Below are 17,191 nucleotides of genomic sequence, written 5' to 3'. Positions count from 1 at the left end.
TCCTGCGCCTGGGTGCACTGGCAGTAAGTGGCATGCTTCCTGTTTACGAGGTAATTACTGTCTGCTGGCCTGACTGTATGTCAAGGCTGAGTACTTCAGGCCACCGAGTTTATTGGCTCACTGTGCTATTACTGATAAACAGGAAACTCCCTGAAAGTATTACTCCAAAAACGTTTTCAATTAGTAAGCTAATGACAGAAGATCGAGGGGGGAAAGAGGGAAAAAGGGAAACTAAAGTTCTTAGAAGCCAAGAAGTTTTTTCCTGTCTCTTGAACGATGTGAGTTTGGCTGCTTTTCCCCAGTGTTGCTCATATTTGTGTGTGTGTTCCTCATTCAGTGCTGTTTTCTTCCCCTTAAGCTTCCTCTTCCTCCTCCTCCCACCCTACCCCCTTGGATAGTGTGATTCTCAGGCTGATAGTGGTAAGGGTGATACTTGTTTGCAGTGGGTTTCAAAGAGGGGACACTTTTTTCTGATCAAATACATTTTATGCTTTGGTAGGCACTTGAGGGACAGAGAGATACTGGAGAATTGAACAGTCACTTAGGCAAAAACTGAGTGTGTTTGCTTTGGCTTTGTGGAGTGTCGCTAAGAATTTGCATTTCATAGTCATTGCTGCAATTTTCCCTTGTCTGAGCACTTCCATGGCAAAGACTGGACTCTTTTTTTTCCATCATTTGCCTTTTCACATCCCTTAAAGTAAGTTTAAGTGATAGAGCTGAGGCCAATCAGTGCTCTTCTGTTTTGGCATGGGGGTAACCCTCTCTTCTCTCTTCCATCCCTTGTGTTCAATTGTGCTGCCCCCAGCTTTCCAAGAGTCCTCACTGACCTGAATCAGATTGCTAATCGGGGGGGGGGGGGAAGAAAAAAGTTTTATTTCTCTCTCCTGGGTAACTTTTTCAGAATGTGAGATGAACACTGATGATGGTTCCTTTCTCGCAGCAGTGAGTGCTTAGATGCACTCAGTCCACCTGCAGCTTGGTGCAGCTTTGTGGGTTTTCTGGGTCAATGCCCTCCTGAATCAGAAGGTGGCAGCACGTCATGTTTGGTGCGTGCTTTGATTCCAGACCAACGTGAATTATTTTGTGTTGCAGGGATGTGATCCACAGTGATTATGGTTAGAGGAAAGGAAATGCAGGACTCGCTGTGGATTGGTGGCATGGAAATGTGTCTTGGCCTAGCCTAGACCACGTCTGGAGATGGCAGGATTTGTTCTGGGTGATAATTGTTAGTGGTAAGGTTTTGCTTCTTGTGCTGTGTCTGTTTCCCTGGGCAACAGGAGAAGCGTGCAAGGCTGCAGTTAAGGTCATCCCTCAGATGTAGTTCTCAGATGTGATTATGACATTTGCCCTTGCTTGGCCTGAGTTCAGCAGGGTATTTACAGAACTATTATAGCTCCTGATCACGTATTATGGAAGCCATGAGGTCCTTATCAGATACTTGAAATTAAGCATGGCCTTGTCCTTCTTGCTGAATCATGTTACAGTTAGCTTTTTATTGCCCATGAGCTCTGTACTAGGAGCTCAATTTGTATGCTGTGCTGCACTGACGGGGTGAGGAATGTATTTGGTATTCCCTGCTCACTCCCCTCTGTCTGCCACAGCTTACAGTTGCTGAAAAGTACAGTTCTCTTCTTAGTTGTCACCTCGCTGGAAGTGTGTGAACAATTATTTTGTGTGGTACAAACTGTCTAGCCCAATTAGACAGGGTTAAAGAACAGGCTCGACAAGACCAGTTTTCTTCATGGTACTGCGATAGACCCTATCATTAGCTAGATGGCCCTGCCTTAACTTAGCCCAAAATAGATGAATAGCATCCTGGTGGAATTTTTGGTCACAAAAATAGCATCCTGTTCTCTGCACAAAAAGTATTCACGCCCACTGGCAGCAGCACGGTTTAAAACTGTACGTGATGGGCAGATACCTTTCAGTAACGCATGATGGAGAGAAGTCATGTCAAGTTTTGCTGCCTTCTGCCGCTGTATTTTTCCCCCCTTTTGTCCTGTCTGAGGACAAAGTGCAGAGTTTTCCTTTCTGGCAGCACAGGCTTTGAGACTAGAATTACAAGAGAGGCAGCGCTGTGTGCTGCTTAGGTGCCAGATTGGAAAGGTCACCTTTTCCAGAAGGCTCAGCTCCTGCTGTTGGAGCTAAGAACAGCAAGGGCTTCTGCGTGCTGCTGGTTCTGAGCATCTCCTGCTCAGTTTCTGGCTGTGAGAAGTTGTTTGGGGTTGAAAGTGTGATTTAGGATTGAATATAATCATCGGGATAATGTTGCTGAAAAGTCCTATTTAGAGAATGAAGGAAGCTTGTGTGTAGGTTTTTTCATGTTGTTTTTTTTTTTTTCTTTTTTTTTTTTTTTTTTTTCCTGTTAATAAGTAGTTCTCTGGCAAGCCTAACCAAAGTGAAACCCAGTTTTCTCTGTTTTGTAGGGAACTTCTGGTTTCTAACAAGGTGTGAGCATAAAGGTCTGTCTCAGTAGGGGTGGTGGTAGCCTTTTTTCCTCTCTGCCTCCTCCTCCCTCCCCCCCCCCATTTAAATTTAAATTCTTAAAGCTTCAGAGCTTGCTGCCTTTATTGGCAGACACTGACTGTAGCAATGCTCTTTCTCTTAAGAAAGCAGGTTCAAAGTAGCAGCTGCTCAGAGGTCTTGACTGGTAGGGAGAGTATCTGAGAGGAATCAGAGGGCATGAAGCAGCTAAAAAAAAGTGTAATTAATCTGGGAATTGTAAAACCAAAAATACAAGCATACTAAACAGTTCTAGTTAGAGGTTATAATGCATCCGTTGCTTGACCACCAAAACATGATCCCCAGCAGAATGGAACAAAGCTCTATGTAGTTCCTGAAAAAGAGGCACAATTGGAAGAGCTAACAGGCATGAGCAGTGCCATAAACATTTACCATCTCATTCTGTGCCTATAAGCATGTAGACAACAGGCTAAGTTGGGTCATATCTGTGTCCTACCACGGCAGGAAATTCCTTTGGTCCCAGTGTTGTTCCCTTGTGCCTTTGCAGTCTCTGTGGTCAGACCGCTGTGAATTCAAGTGTCCATTCACATTACTAAAGCCCTGATAATTTACACAGGCTTACTGTATTTGTTTGCAAATGGCTATGGTGTGCATCATCGGTAGATGAACTGGTGATGGCCATTTCTGTTTGTGGTGGGTTTTTCTTCTGTGATGGACATAGCTTCTCCCGTGATCTGTTCCCATGAAGGCCAGGTTGCCCTCTTCTTAACCTTTCATTCCAGCACCAGAAGAGCTGTTGAGGCTGTGACGCTGTGTGTTCTGATTTCAGTGCAGGTTTTAACTTGTCTCTTGCTTTTGTACTCTCCTTGGCTTCCAGGTGAATCACTGCAGTTATCTGGTATCACACCCTATTTTTAAACCACAATGCTTTTCTGTTTGGAGGACCAATGAAATACTGGTGCTTCATTGGGCTGAAGTTTAAATTTGCTCAATATGTCCTATTTCGATTGTTTTGTTTTGTTTATTTTTTCCTGAGCAAATTTGCTTATCAAGCACTTACCAGTGTCACCTTCATCAGATACTCAGAATCTTGAGTCAATAGCAAAGCTGTGGTGTTGCCTAGATGAACAGTAGAGCTATTTAAAGCAGGGCTGAGAGGATGTTGATGGGTCATCTGATTACTCCCCCACCACAGGTGTGATCAGCAACAGTTCACGTATTCCTAGTTTGTTTACAGAAGTTACAGAATATCTGCAACTAAAGCTTGAAAGAATGTGTTGGACAATTATTTCAAGTGCTTAGATACCGTGAGGGTGGGCATTTCATCACCTTCAGGTTTTAGAACGTATGGGGTTCATACTTTAGTGCTTAGTCTATTTTCTTTAACATTTACGGTTAGGCAAAAATTACCAGGGAGTAATTTGTCTACAGTAAATGAAGTGGTAGAATGGTGGAAGGAAAGCATTAGGCTCTGAATTAGTGATCAGGATTGCAGTATTGACAAGACTGTGTTTGAAGCTTTGATCTTGTGTAGAAGGTTTCAGTATAGCATTGATAGAGGTGAAACTAAGAAATTGTTCATCTTGGGGCAACTGTCTGTGAATTGGATTCAAGAAAGGTCTCTCCTATTTGGGCAGCAAATAGGAGCAGCAAATGTCTCTCTGTAACTCCTTGGGCTTGTCTTGGAAAGGAGGTATTGTGGAAGCCCACAGTGAAACAGAATAGAAAAGGTTGGAGATGGAGGCAATGGAGGATTCACTCCAGGGAAGTTTAAGAACTTGTCTCTGTGGCTTTCTGGGAGCATTTACTCATTAAGCACCTTCATACAGGTCCCTATGGATGCATTTGATGAATTGCTTGTCCTTTCCTCTCAGCCTTGGTTTTTAGACTAAGCTGCTTCTGCAGCTCACTGCAGTTGCATCGTGAACTGTCATTTGTCCTCTCTCTCCTTTCTGCTCTTCCTCTGCCATCTGGCTCTCGGCGAGGCACTGAAAAGCTCTGCTGCAAAGCAAGTCAGCAAAGCAAGTTCACCTTACCTGACCCAGGTGTAGAAATTCTTCCATGCTGAGTTGTTTTTTTTCCAGGCACAGCTTGATGTGCAATTATTCAGATGACTCATAATACATAGCCCTAATGTAATCTGCAGGGTTTTTCTTTAAATTTGTCAGCACCGTTGGGTCACAGATCCTGTCAGAAACAAGCAGACAAATGGAGCTTAATGTTTCCTTTTTTATTAGAATGCTTTTGCGGGTCTTGGACCCCTCAGACATGGACCACAGGTCCCACATGAACATGATTTTTTTTAATTTTTTTTTTGTGGTACTTCCAGTTCTGGCTCCTTTCTTCAGAAATCCTTTCTTCATTTTCCTGAAAACAACTAACAAAAGCATGAGAACCTTTGCAACTGCTTTCTGAGATTAGGAACAGAAAAGCTGTAGTGTTACTGCACTCACTTTATTTGCTTTATCCTTTTCCCAGTAGTTTAGAAACTTTTTATCTAGCTGGATTCTGATGAAGTAGAAGAAATACATGTTCTTTTTGTTCTCTGTCAGCTCTTGCAATCTTTAGCTATTAGAACAAACTTTTGATTCACTGTAGTTTTTGTTGCCATTAGTTGTGCTAAAATTATTTTCTAAATTGACCTGCCTGATCACCACTTCCTTTTTTTTGTGAGGGGTAATTTTGTCTTGTGGGAGATAATGACTCTGACCACCAACTAATCACCTGCCAGCAGCTTTCTTGCTCCCCCAACGTGGGATGAGGGCGAGGTGCTGCAGCCCTCTGAGCATCCTCATGGCCCTCCTCTGGGCTCACTCCACCAGGTTCACAGCCTTGTGCTGGGTGCTGAGCGCAGCGCTCCAGATGTACTCCAGAATTGGTATCAGCTCTCCTGGTTGGCATCCCTCACAGCCTTTTGCCCACCCCAGCCTACTTGCTCTTGGAGAGGTGGAAGAGCGGGGTGGGTCGCAGGAGCCCTTGATGCTGTTCAAATACTGTTCAGCAATAGCTAAAATAAATGTTGATTAAGTATTATCAACACTGTTTTGATAACAAATCAAAACCACGGCACCATACAGGCTGCTGTGAAGAAAATAAACTCCATACCAAGTACATTCTTCACGGCAGTAGTACCAACAATGAGTTAAATTGTTTTAATTGCCTCATTTTATTTTATAGGCCACTGACTGCTGCTTTTGAAGTTCTTTAAACTTGCATCGTGTAACAACATGTTAGTTTTAGGTTCTTCTGCAGAGTTTTGAAGTTGATATATTAATTATGTGTATATGATAGGCTAATTACTTTAATTATGGCCTCCTTGAATATTAAAGTTGCTTCGAATGTGTTAGATAAAATCTTGAAAATGTATCTTGACAAAGAACTGCAAAAATAAACTGGGAGAAAAATGTTTTTCCTTGAGGTCATTCTGACAATGCTAGATCACGTCCATTTTAAGGTTTCTATAATTTTACTTAAATTCAGTAGGGTTTTTTGTTTGTTTGTTGTTTTTGTTGTTTTAAGCTGCTGTTGAAGACAAAAACATTATCAGAAAACTTCATCACAAGTGTCTGAGTTGCTCAGTTCAACTGTATTGGTTCCACGTGTCTTGCTTGTAATGTCTATAATTTTAAGATGTGGCCACCAGATGTTGTGCTTATAACTATGTCCTGGTCTCAAGGCCAGAAGAGGCTGTGACACAGATGAAGCCAGGAACCCTCAGAGTTGCTTGCTGATCCGTGTTGTCACCTCACCTTGGAAGGTTAGATGATGGCTGTCCCCCCCTTGGAGTGGGCATTCATGGCTTTTGGGGACCCATGGGTTCTCAGCTGCCCCTTTTCTGGGAGAACTTGGAGCTTATTTTACGGCTCAGCTGTCTAGCAGTGTTTGTGGGATTGTTTGTGAAAGGTACGGATTTTCTGTGTTACCAAGCAGATTCTGTTGTTCTGCACAGACAGTTTGATTATTTTTTTTCCTGCCTAAAAAGTGAATTGAAGTTCTAATAAAACCTGTCTTTTTAAGTTCAAAAGCCTCTTTGGTTTCTGGGGAGCTCATTACATGAGAGCTGTCTCACTGCAGGCAGCTAGGGAGGCCGTCTTTTTGGGTGAGCCCTGTCACAGATGGCAGCAGACAGCACGTGGGCATGATGCTTGGCTGCCCAGCTGGCCTGGGGTGCATAGAGGCTGGCTTCTTGAGAACCTGCTGGCAAGGAGTGGTGCTCTATGATGGCCTTCCCTTCTGCTCATGTGTGGAAGATCAGACTTGGCTTTCATCCTAATCAGAAGCTGGGTACTGGATACTGTGTGGATTAGCAAGCTAGGGCTTTTTTTTTGTTGTTGTTTATTTCTTGGATCGGAGGCTTTAGCTGATGCAGAATAGCTCACCTGCCTTCTCTGTCCTAGCTCCTGCTGTCTGCGTGTCCAGATGGCTAGCACTGCTCACAGAGAGACAAGGCCAGCATCTTTGCTGCCTCCTCAAAACACCATCCGTGCACAGCGAGACTGAGGGAGCTGAGTCTGTGGATCTTCATCTGGCTGGCTTTTGGTTAGTGGTGCTGGCTGTGATCAGCTTGCTCATGAGGGTTCCCTGGTGTCTAGAAAAGCTGAGCTCAAACTCCAGCCTTTCTCTTGGTTCAGATGTAAATGTCATCTCCCTTTTATTAATTTTTTAATGCTGTGTGGTGGGCTCAAGCTGCTGAGAACACATACAAAGAAATTGTAATTGTTTAAGTCTCCTGCCTATAGAAATAAACCAGGCTGTGATATTTTTTACCATCCCGTATAGGATGATACAATATCTGAGCCGAAACCAGATCTGCTGCCTCAAGCCTCGTTCAAAATTAAAATGGAAATACTAGAAGTGGGTACAGTCTAATGATCAGGTCATTTCTGAAGTCGTGAAGTCTCCCTGCAGGAGATACTATAAGGACACACTTGTTGCTTGTTCTTCCACTTTTCCTCTACAGCTTGTAATGCAATCATCTGGGTGCAAGCTGGTTGTGTTATGGTGGTCCATATTTAACTATTGGGGTTTGTAGTTTTTGTTTTAGCAGACAGTTCTGTTGTGTAGGGGGTTATGTCATTCCCAGGGAGATCCTTCTTTTTATGATACGTTTGCTGATTCCTCTGGAACACGCTGAGAGCTGCTGCAGTGTGACCACAGCTTGAGGCAAGTTCCTCCTGTTACAAGAGGTCTAGTGGCAGCCCAGAATTGCCCTGTTATTTTTTGCAAACACTAAGAAGTTGTTTGTCACCTTCATATCCTACAGGAAGGCAGTAATTGTATGAAGTAGAAGAATCCACTGTACACTCGTTATTCTTCATTTCACCAAAAGCTTGGATTATTTCCGTAGTCTGATAATTTTCCAAGTGCTGGAACTTAACCCTGGTCTGCAGATGATCAGGGAATAGTTCTCACTGGTACATGGATACAAAGGGGGATGTTTGGTATTTCAGCTAAAGGTACTTTAGTTTCATGTTGTCACCCCCTGTATTCAGTTACTTGCTTTCTGGACCTAGACATGATTTCTTTTCATGTCTTCTCTTAATACAAAGAGGGATAGGTTTGAGGTAAACTCAGTGTAAATGGTTCAGTCATTTAAAACCAGAGACAGTGATTCTGTCACGCTGTAATTGCCCTCTAGAAAGATTCAAGGAAATAAACAGGTAACCTGGTTTTGGTTTTTCAACACAGCTAGTGTTACAGTGAGCATTCGTGTTTGTTTTCATCTTGTGCCCCAAAATGAACAAAATACAAATGAGACAAATAATCCGTTGGTCATTACTAGCTCTTCTGAATGATGCTAGGAATGAGACTGTTAGGCTGCATACACGGTTAACGCTGTTTTCGTGCTGACCTCTAAGATCTAGGTGGGAATCCCAGCCCTGCTCTAGACCTGGCATGTCTCTAGCCGCACATAATGCGATAGGTTGAGCATCTTCAGTGGTCTGGGGAAAGGTGAGATGCCAAAGAATTGCCTAGATCAGTGCAGTTTCCAACCTAGTGGAATGAGTATGGTTTTCCTCTCAGTCCTTCTCCAGTGTGATAACTCTGTGTCACGATTTTAGAGGAAAAATTTGAGAGAAGGCGCTTCCCTTTTTTTTGAGAAGGTGGGGAAGAGTAAGGTCCAGCTTGCTCTGACTATAGGTGCTTAGAAATGTTTCCAGGCCTTTGTTTTTTCATCCCCTTTCTCCTTGAGTTTAGCCAAAACTGCTGGCAGAAATCTTAATGCTGGTCTCATTCCTGCTCTTGTTTTTACCATGTGACAATGGTCTCTGTTTCAGTGGCCAGCTGCCTTGCATGAGCAGAAGTAGCATCTTGAGAACCAGCTGAAGTTTTAATCTAGTAAAGTTCCCTCCTGGCTGCCTTCACAAGCCTCAGTCTTCAGGAGAAGAAGTTTCTGTCCTCTCCTCCCTGCTGATCCCCTTTGAAGTTCTGTTTGAATGTTTGCACAAATATTATCTGACCGTAGCAATTAGTAATGGATGTTCCACAGCAGGAACTTTCCCAGGCTGGCATGAATAACTTCATTTTTTGTTCAGAGTGCATCTCCTATGAATACCTCAATAGTCTGATCGTCAGTTGGTCCTATGGGCTTCCTGTTCTGACATGCTGGAAGAGGATGTATTATTCAGCCTGTCTTGATTATATTTTTTCTTTTGGCACTTTACCTGAGCCTTTGTTGTGTTTGCTTTTTATGGACCAGAGTTTGTTCTTTGTCATCTATGTATGGATACGTCTCCAGCTTCTTGAAGGGCGTTGTCCAAACAGTCTCCCTTCTTCTGCTCTTTGTGTGCTCTTTCCCCCTTGTTTCTGTTTTTGTCAAGGAGAATAAACTTGTTCCAGGCTTCCAGCATGGGGACCTTAAATGATTTTCATGTTTATTACAAGCTTTTAGGACATCTAGCTGTTATTCCTAGCCTCTTCCAGCAGGTATAGATAGACCCAGGGGCCCATGCTGTTGTCTTTCACAGGAGCTGATGTGTGGCAGATGTTCTGCAGGCAGCTTTAATTCAGCCGAGCTGCATCCTGGAAGATGTCTGACCCGCTTACGCTCAGCAGAGGCTCAGAGAGCTGCCCAGGAGGCGGAGGGAATAAGTTGTTCACTTGAGAATCTGCAAGTATCTGCTGCTTTTCTTGAGCCACTGTTGCATTTTAAGCTGGTTTGGTTTAGGTACAAGTAGCTGCCTAGAGAGACTTGTGCATGCTCACGGGTACGTGCTCTGTCTTGTAGAGTCCCAGTGTCAAGTCTGCAAAAGTGTTCATGGGAATAGGGGGCTGCCTCCAGCACTTTTTGTCTCTTCTTTCCTGTTTCCTTCTTTAGTTAGGTGTAAACACAAATTGACTGAGCCTTTCAGGCAGTTTTGCAGCATCCTTGCTGGAAAAGTAGTGTAAAAATTAGCCACGGACAACCTCGGTTGCTTCATAGGGGTGTGGAGGGAGTTTCTGGTGATAACCTGTGTGCCAGAAGCAGGGGTGACTCTTGAAGGAAACAGGAAGAATGTGGCTGGTGTGGCACTGGAGAATTTGAGCAAGGAAACTGCCCAACATCTGTTGTGTCAGGAAGGAAAATGTTTGTATCTTCCTTTAGGTGCAGATGAGCTTGACAATATGTCCGAACTGCTTTTTGCTCTTGTGAAAGCATCTTCTACCTTACGCGTAAGATGCTCAGAGCAAGGAGGAGGAAAAATTCTCCTTCCTGCTCTAAGCTACTGCTGATCAACATTAAGGCTGAGCTGTCAGTAGCAGAGGTAACCTCTCAGTACTTTGTAGGGCATGTGTGTGTGTGTGTGTGTTCAGGGTTTAATACCAAGCATGAGTGGCTGAGGACAGATAAACATACATGGAAGCCAGAGAAAATAAGCAAATCTTGGCTTGGTTTCCATGCTGGGCCTCTCCATTTCTGAGTTCTTTTGCGAGCTGGGGAGAGAGGTGGGTCACTAAAAATGTAAGTGGTGAAACTGGGACTGCAGGGTAAAGAAGGGGACTCAGGTGTTCCTCTTGCTGTGTTTCACTGTCCTGCAGAGCTGGGAAGATTTGCCTTGTTTGACTTGGGCTTTCTTGAAAGAGAACGGAGAACTGAAAAGGAAGAAAATAGCCTTTGTTATTAAGTATATATATCACGCCTCAGGAGCATGTCGTTGCAAGCAGCAAACTCTTTCTGGTTTTTCCTTTCATATAGAAGAAGCTGATAAAGGTTTTTGGTGGTCTCGATCTAGGCTCCCATAAAGCACTTTGCAACCAAAGCGTGCTTGTATCTACCATTTAAAGGACCATGATGTTTTCACACTGGTGGTTAACTGAACTCTACCAGACCACTTTTTCACTCCCTATCCTCAAAGGAATGCGGAGAGGAAATATGAGGAAAAGGGCTCAAGGGTTGAGATAAGGACAGGGAGATCACTCACCAATTACCAGCAAAACAGACGCAGTGCAGGGAGATTAGTTTAAGACAAAGGGATATTAATGAAAAGAGTAGTTTTAGGTTAGACATTAGGAAGAAATTCTTTCCCATGAGGGTGCTGAGGCACCGACACAGGCTGCCCAGAGAAGCTGCGAATGCCCCATCCCTGGATGTGCTCAAGGCCAGGCTGGAGGGGGCTTTGAGCAACCTGGTCTGGAGGGAAGGCGTTCGTGCCCATGATAAATTCTTGGAAGCAGGTGGTCCTTAAGGTCCCTTCCAATCCAAACCATTCTGGGATACTATTAATATAATTTATTGCCCATTATTAATAGACCAGAGCAGTGAGGAACTAAAAGCAAGCTATAAAACACCTTCTCTCCATCCCCCATTTTTTGTGGCTCCACAGACAGCACAGGGGAAAGGGGGTTGAGGTCAGTCCACGGTCTGTACCACGGCGTCCAGCCCCCAGGTTTTGGTTAAAGCAGCCTGCTTTGTTTTACTGAACAATTAAGAATGTCTGATGAAGATCTATCAGCTTAAGTGCTATGAATGTCTTTACTCCTCACACAATTAAGTTTTCTGTGCAATTGGCAAAATTTACAATTGCAGTAACATCAGTGCATATTTCCTCTAACTGATTATACTCGGGTTTTTGTCTGGCCTTGGCAGTGTGTGGGAGAACTCTGCCTGTTAGGTTTTTATCTTGAATCTTGTGGCTAGTGACAGACTGCCTCTTGGTGTTACAACAGCAGCTCCACCTCTTCACTCTTTCCAACATCAATTAGGAGAAGTTGCATGCAATTTAGGTAAACTAGTCCCGAGGCTATTTGTAAGGATGACCACTGAGATAAAGGACGTAGAGGGGGGAGCAAAGGAAGGGTAGATGGTTAACATGTTTCCTAGGTTCTTTTCTGACTTTTTCTTAGTGAGTTTCCTTCCAAGATAAGGAAAGGGGATGAAATATTGGTAATGCCACAAAGGTGCCACACCCCAGTGTTACAGGAAGGATTGTTGAGAATGCCGGAAAAAGGGGTGACCTTTGGATCACTGTTCAACATGGTACCAGCTCAGCTGAGTCATGTTGACTGCATGCCTGCATCTGTCCCATCGCAGTGAAGAGCAAAATTTATATTAGCTTAATGTATTACAAATCAGCTGGAAGTAAGTTCAGGTTACCCTACAACTGGCACTTTGCTAGTTAGTACAGTTCAGCAGATAAGTGATAGCTTGCTGATGTGTGGTGGCTTGACTGTTAGCTCTCATCTCTCCTTAGCCTCAGATTCTTGTTAGGACTGCCTCACTACACTTAGCCCTTGTAAAACTGTCAACATATGGGATAAAGATGGGTAGCCTTCAAGGCAAGCTGGTGTGCTTAAAGATAGGACTCTCAAAGGTGCTTGGTGTAGGGCTGTTTCTTTCAAAAACCACTGGAGTTGGTCAGACAGGAAAATAGAAGTGAGTGCTGTAAATGCTAGGCAAAAGCTTTTGGTTTTGTTGCAAATAAAAAACTTCGCACCCCACAGGCTACTCTCTGTGTAAGAATTCCAGATTGTTTAGGGTATAAACAGCATTTTCCTACTTGATTGTGTCTGGAAATCAATTTTCTTCCAGTTTTGCTCAGGTTTCAGGGAGAATACTTGAGGTGTGTTACCCTGCCAGTGTAATGGAGGTTCCTGTCCCTGCATTGGGAAGAGCAGCGCCCCTTCAGGTTTGATACATATGTCCTCATATTGGTATATAATGTGTCTGAGACATACTGGACCATCCAAGATGTCCCCTTGGTGGATTTGGCAGTGCTACACCTTCAGCAGCAATTGAAGGCAGTGCAGGATGCAGGCGTCAGCATAAGCCTAAAGCTGCATGCTGTTGGTGACTTCAGCTTGAAGAAAGACGCAGAAGAGCCAGCCCAGCAACACCTGACTGCTAGCATAAGGGGACTGGGAGGTTGATGCTTGTGTATACTGCTGGTAGTTTTGCCGTGGATGTTGCCAAATGTTTTTCTGGACTGTGGGGGGGTGTGTGTGTGTGTTATGGTCTTGCTATATAAAATTCATGCAGACTTCTAGATTTTTATACTCTGCAATGGCTAACACCTCTTTTAGATGAGCTTTGGATGAATTGCAAAGAGGAAGGGCGTCTGCATACTTTAAAGTTATAACTATCAGCTATCTTTTCTAAGCATCCTGCAGTGTGGAGGGAAAGATTTGAATGTGAGCAACTAAGTCATAGTTGGAAATGCACTTGGCTTGGACATGTCTGGCAGTACTTGTTCTCACAACGCATCTCTTCTCCAATGGGTTCAAGAGCACTTCTGAATGAATCACACACTGACTGGTAAACACTTTATTTGCCTTGAGACTCTAGTTCAGTGTCTAAGAAGCTACTGAGAAAAGAAACTTAGAAAGGACTTCCCAAATGTCCCAACTGATCAACTGACTGTGAGGGGATGTGCTGGCCTGAGCTTGTGTTGCAGCCAAACTGCCTTGTGTGCCGTCCTGCAGGGAAGCCAGTCTTTTGGAGAGGCACCCTAATGACAAAAGGCAGAAAGTCACCCTTTGTGCATGCTGTCTTCTTCTGAAAGCACCCTGGTTAGTCTGTCAAAGGTCAGAGCACTGCTCTGATGGCTCAGCAATGAAAACTGCAGGAAGAGTTGAGTTGAGCTTATACGACATGATTTCTTCTTGCCCTGGGACTTTAAACTATCAGCTGTGTGCTGAAAGACAGTCTGCATAATTAGAAACAATGCAGGCAGTTTTCCTGAAACATGGTGTATTCATTTCTGTTTCCTCCCAAATATGATTGTGTTTTCATCTATTCCCTCCACTCAAACCCAAAAGTTGAGTAAAAGGAGTAGTCAAGTGGGAGCTAGCTGACTACTTAAGGATGAGCTCCCATCCATGAGAACCTCCTCCCTCTAATCCCCTGAAACCAGTGAAGGAGGTGTTTTTTTTTTTCCCCTGCTATGGAAGACTTGTATCTTTCAGAAAGTGAGTAATGCCACACAAAAGAGGACTTAATGAGTGTCATAAACAGGATGATTGCATCAGATGCAATGGCAGTGTTGAAGTACGGTTGTTTTCAGGAAAAATACGTGATGAGCCATGTACTTCATGGCTGTTATTCCACCGTGTACCTTCTATTTTTACAACACTGCAGCAGCTTCTAATTCCAGCCAAGCCTCACAGTAGAAAAGCGGCCAAAGATTATGATGTTGTCTAGCTCTTGTCCTGCATGTACTCTTAAAGTGGACTTTAAATCTTCCCTTTTTCGTTGTTAATCTCGGTCCCATTGTTACCTTCCTCTCGTAAGAAGAGCTTTTCTTTGCTTTCATTCTCCTGGCACGCCTCTTTATGTTTGATCCAGGTGTAGCTCATCTGTGGCCCTGGGATTGTGCTCGATGCTCCAGATGGAGTCTCTGTTGCTGTGTGTGGTGTACCACTTCAGACTCTGAGTAGCTCGTCTATAACACTGACTGGGTTTGCATTTTCCTTTTCATTGTTTGAATCGCAGTTCTGGCTTCAAGCCATTTCTGGGTTGCTTACAGCATGGTTAAATATTTCTCCTTTCCAGTGGATGATCTTGGAGAATCTGTAATAAGGTCTTGTTTAATCAACAAGTCTTTGATCTTATGCTTCACCATGTTGCATGCTATTGTATTGATTTCTTTCTCATTTAAATCTGATTTTTTTCCCACAAATACCCAGGATCCAGTTCTGTCTCAGTGCTCTCCTGTTGTACTATGATAGCTTTTAGAGCTGTCTCTTTCTCTTCTGGCTCCTTATCCTTACTTCTAGCAACTGTTTTGATGAGGCCGTACAGTTTGGTGTATTACTTTGCTGTCTTGGTTCGAGTACATATATATATGTATATGTATAGGATTTGCATTGCTGGCTAAACCACACAATGCTTCCTGCTTTGGATTCCTGGGGCTCTTAATCTAATTATTACTTCATTTTCCTTGCAGGTATACCTAACCTGTCAGTCTCACAAAGGCATCTCTGCCAGTCCCGTAGGTACACATCTTCGTTAGCTGTCTGTACATCACACCGCGTGATGACACGCCGCCTGCTGTCTGTCTTTCTTGTCTGACCTCCTGCTTTGGCCTGGGCTTTGGAACAGGACTGTGAGGCGGCGTGCATCGCAGATGGATACCAGACAGCCCGACCTGATCGCAGGTACTACACTGGACAGATGTAGGAGGCTTGGCTCACTCTTTATCCTTACCAAGCTGATACTGCAGCTGTGGCTGCTGTCACTTCTCTGCATTTTCCATGTCAATTTAACTACTACAGGAGCTCCTTTAGGTTCATGTGGCCAGGGTCACTGCAGGTATCAGCCTGGAAGGGGACGGAGTGCCGTCATACTCTGTTGCTTAACATTCTAGCTCTGGCTTATGCAACCCTTTTAAAACAATTGCTTCTTAAAGGCCTTTATGATGCTGACTTACAAGCAACTGACTGTGAGGGTTGTGCCTCCAGAACAGAGGGTGGGTTCAGTGTCTCTAGAGCTGTGTGTGTTGTTTTTGTGTTCTGTCCTGTGGGAGGATGTGGGTCGATGACTGCAGCAGCAGCAGACCCTTCAGCAGGCCTTTTGACTGTCCTCTAGCTCTGCTCCCCTGGAGCAGGCAAGCAAGAAGTGAACCGTGCCCATTTGGCTCAGAGCTGATGTCCCTGCATCCCTAGCAAATTCCACCAAGGCCCTCAACTTTATCTAGACACACTCAAATGATCTTGCTGGCTTGTCCCTGCACAGGTGCAACACAAGATTTAGCTTATCACTGCCAAAGCTTCTCTTATAGCTGCTGTACGCTGAAGCATGCTGGTCTGTCTCTTTGCCGTGCTACCTGGTAGTGTCTGCGCACAGCAGACCTGATTTTGGAGAGACAGAGGCTCCTTCCACGTAAGTCTTTTATCCATAAGTAAGGGAGGTACCCAGACTGTAGTACGCAGACACAGCCTGAGAAACTCAGCTGTCACCAGCACTGTTCGATCCTGTCTCCCCACCCAAACGCCATGTAAGCCCGTCTCTCTGCACCAGCATTTATTTATTTTTTTAGCAACCCAGGACAGGGTCTGGCCTACCCAGTCTCAGCAAGCAGGAAGGGTGGAACATCCTGAGAACCCTGCCTGTCTGCAGGGAGATCACCTGCCTGCTCAGCACAAAGACATTTCTACCTATTTATCACAGCCCTGTTTTAGTTCAGCATTCCAGGTGTATGTGTCCAGTTTCTGTGTAAATATGTGAAAGTATTGGCACCGGGATGACATTGGCCCTTTTGTTTAAATAATAAAGAATCCTTAAAATGCTGTGTTGCAGCTAATGAAAATTTTGAAGCACGGTGACTCAAATGTTTGCAGGAGAAAATTGCTCGTTATAGAAGAATAGCGTGCCCAGTGGTGGGAGACAGTCTGCCTCTAGCATTCGGTGTTACAGGGTACCCTGAGCATGGTCTGTACAATGATCTGCTTCCTGCACGGGGTGAGGCTCCAGGCTTACCAGAGATGTCTTTTGTGGTTGCTGCTGGTCTTCAGTGCTAAGACACCTCGGTTGCAGGAGGGAATTTGGACGAGCCTTCAAGAATATGAGTACAGGAGCTGAGAGGCCCCAGAGATGGAGCTGGGACCTGCAGATGGTTGTGTAGAGCCAGGACTGACAATGTGTTCTTGCTGCTGACAATTTAGCGCAGCTCTGCGCAGTGTGAACAGAAGTGAGAAAGTGCCCTCGGACAGGAGTGGTGTCCTTAACATGCTGGTACCCGTTTGCGTGGTCTCTTTGCTCTCTCAACTCATTGCTCTCAACTATTGATGTCTTTAAAAGACGTTTAGATGTAGAGCTTAGCGATATGGTTTAGTGTTTGACTCTTAGTGTTAGGTCAGAGGTTGGACTCGATGATCTTGAGGTCTCTTCCAACCTAGAAATTCTGTGATTGATACTCCTTTATTTGTTGCTCTAGCCTCAAGTTACCTCACTCCTTTCTGGAGGAGAACCTAAAACTAGGTGTGGGAGTGACCGCAATTTCCTCTTGCATTTTTCTCTGCTTTTTGGAGTTCAGATTCTTGTCATTCGTGGCAGTCTCAGCCTTCATGAATAAAAGTTCCAAGGTCTGCTTTACAGTGTCTCTTGATTCTTATCTTCCTGGTCCTTACCATCATCTTCGCTTTCCTTCGTTAGAAACCAGAGCTGTGCTCAGTATCATGACTGCTTCCATTGCATTGTCTCTTTTCATACAGACTTATATTAACCTGGAGATACTTTGTCATGGCACAGACATGTTCTTTTTCATCCTTCACAATAGCAATAAATTAAGTAAATTTGTCTTTATCTTAATGC

The 17,191-nt window shown here is 44.2% G+C and overlaps 1 protein-coding gene across 2 annotated transcripts in view; it reads left to right on the top strand.

Moving 5' to 3' along the window:
• Positions 1-228: 228 nt before the first annotated feature.
• LOC309877444 (transmembrane protease serine 11E-like) overlaps positions 229-17,191 on the top strand; it is a 44,664-nt gene continuing 27,701 nt past the window's right edge. For both annotated transcript variants that reach the window (XM_082758762.1, XM_082758761.1), the window contains exon 1: positions 229-278. The gene's annotated coding sequence lies outside the window, so the exon portion shown is untranslated. The remainder of the gene's footprint in view (positions 279-17,191) is intronic.

This window comes from Aythya marila (genome assembly GCF_965140915.1).
Source record: "Aythya marila genome assembly, chromosome: 4".
In the NCBI taxonomy this organism is placed as follows: Eukaryota; Metazoa; Chordata; class Aves; order Anseriformes; family Anatidae; genus Aythya; species Aythya marila.
Note: the sequence above shows the minus strand (reverse complement) of the source record. Positions and strands in the feature narration are given on the sequence as shown.